Source organism: Benincasa hispida, chromosome 9 (genome assembly GCF_009727055.1).
Source record: "Benincasa hispida cultivar B227 chromosome 9, ASM972705v1, whole genome shotgun sequence".
Taxonomy (NCBI): Eukaryota; Viridiplantae; Streptophyta; class Magnoliopsida; order Cucurbitales; family Cucurbitaceae; genus Benincasa; species Benincasa hispida.
Window position 1 is genome coordinate 15,568,330 of NC_052357.1, and position 2,671 is coordinate 15,571,000.

Here is a 2,671-nt window from a genome sequence, read left to right on the forward strand (position 1 = left end):
AGAGTTTTGTTAAAACCTGACCACGAAAGTGTTAACGTCTCGTTATATAAACCATTCATAACTGAGACTTCACTTCACTAGGATGACCATAGGTAATATGACCTCAATCCTGAGTGAGTTGGGGAACTCCTGCCATTGAGGGCGGTCCTTTTATTTGCATGGGTGTGAGTGGCCAAGAATGCCGACTCAAACTTACAATTGTGGAGATTCGTCTGATTTTGGAGTTGGGAACTCAACTACACAAGATAGAATTCACTGCTTCCCCAAGGCAGGGGCAAGTAGATAGAATAGCTCCCTTAAGGGCTGATTCCAGGCTTGAACGATGTGGCGCCACATAACCTTCTCATGGACTGAGAGGTGTTCACACATAGTAAGGACTATGTTGTATTGTTCATTAGAGAGATCAATGGTACTTAAGGAAGAAGATGTAGTTACAGGGGCAAAACGGTAGATTGGCCTGCTGTAATATATGAGCATCTGTGAAGGGTCATCGTACTTATGATTGGTTATATCCAATGGACATAGAAATATATATCTAATGGCAAGAAAGAGTTCAACTATCGGTCTTTAGTGGAATACCTGGCAATTAACGGGATGGTGGAACATCCTAACTAAAAGTTTAGTCAGCTATTCTCGTAACCGTTAGAGCTTCGAGCCCTAGGTCTGTAAGGTCCCATGGTAGCTTGGAATACAAGTCACTAGAAAAAATTTGGGCTTTAATGTCAGTTGGCAACCGACATTAAAGATAGTGTTATTGAAGCCCTTTAATGTCAGTTGCCTTTAATGTCGGTTTTAAACCGACATATAAAGGGCTTCAAATAACACAGCCTTTAATGTCGGTTAGGTTGCAACTGACATTAAAAGTCTGACATTAAAAGCATAAATGTCATTAAAACCTGACACAGTCACCAGGTTTTCCCCCCCCCCCCCAAAAAAAAAGTAACCAACTAAACAAAATAAATGTACCACACAGCAAAGATGAAGACAGTAATAATAAAAATACTTTATACCTCACCACCCAGAATTACATAACACGAACACACACAACCATAACCACCAAATTATTTAGTCCATTCCTTTCTAAAATTCACAGTAGTAACTCTATTTTATCAGTATACACAACATGAGGAGTGCAAGTCCTTAGTGATGTCTCTCGACAACTTCTCCTTGATCTTCTCCATTATTCCCTTCTTCCTCATGCTGCCCACCGTACTAGGCCGATGAATAAACCGCCCGACGTTGTGGTTGACACTGCCTGGGGCTCATGATGATGTCTTGGCATCTTTTCCTTTACTTTCTCCTTCAGCCCCTTCTTCCTCCTCCTTCCATGACCGTCATCTTCCGACTGACACATTTTTCACAATAAAATCATCAAATTCTTCCGTTTTAAATCAGACCAAATAAAACAATGAAAAATATTGCAAACATAGGTTGTTTGAAGGAACTTGCAAGGTGGAGTTCTGAATGCGTCCACCAACAAGATTTACGATACGGAATAAATCCTATTAGGGAACCAAATGATACCATTCACAAAAAAAATAAGAAGAAGTAACGCCAAAAAGAAATAAGTTAACTTCCAATACAAAGCAGGACAAAGCACTTGAACTGACTATAATATACTTACAACAAAACTCGAGTACTTGAGCTTATTACTTCCACATCGGCTCTGTCTCCTGACTTCGCCAGATCCCTCTGCTTTAGTCCAGTCAGCAAGTTTGTGTTACTATAGATTTATCAAACACTTGTGACTTAAAGACCAAGTGATTGTAAATAAATAAGTTAACAGTAGTATGAGAGAGAGCGAGAGGGGACTTTATGAGCGAGAGCAAGAGTAAGCGAGAGTAGCGAGAGCAAGAAGTAGCAAGAGCGAGAGCACTGTGCTGCAGAGACTAAGAGCGAGAAGCTGGCGAGAGGACTTTATGAGCGAGAGCGAGAAAAGACTTTGTGAGCGAGAGTGAGAGGACTTTGTGAGCGAGAGGGGAGGGATATGGGCAAGAGCTGAGAGAGGAGGAATTTGGCCTTTATGAGCGAGAGCGAGAGGGATTTGGGCGGGAGGGGAGGGATTTGGTCTTTATGAGCGAGAGCAAGAGGGATTTGGGCGAGAGGGGAGGGATTTGGGGCGGAGATATATATGTTGTGGTCTGCAGGATTGAATATCTGAATATGGCACACTTATTGTAACAAATGGTGCCGGAAAAAATGTAAAAAGAATTACCAACCCTGGGCCTTTTTTGTCTTTTGTGTTTCTTCTTTTTCTTCAGCTTGCACTTTCCAGAGAGATCAAACTGAAAACAAATTATTAGGAGCAAAATAAAAAAAGAACTCCCCCACATGATTCAGTACACAAGATGATTTCATTTTTCTCTAGCCCATAACTTTATCTTCCTAATTAAACAGCAACTGCAGAAAACTTTAGAGATATCATGAAGTAAAAATTTGCTTCAGTGCACTGAGACAAGCAAAAATGCCACAAGAAAAAATGCTCACATTTCTGTCATTCATGGAATGATTGTAAGACATAATCAAACTTGCAGATATTGATAATACTCTCAAATTTTAATACAGAACGACATACCAGTAAGCTGTCCAACACCTGAAATGTTAACTTATTCTAAATCTGATGAGTCTGATCTTGTACTTTGTCGTACACTTCTCCTGGTTAGGCTTCGAC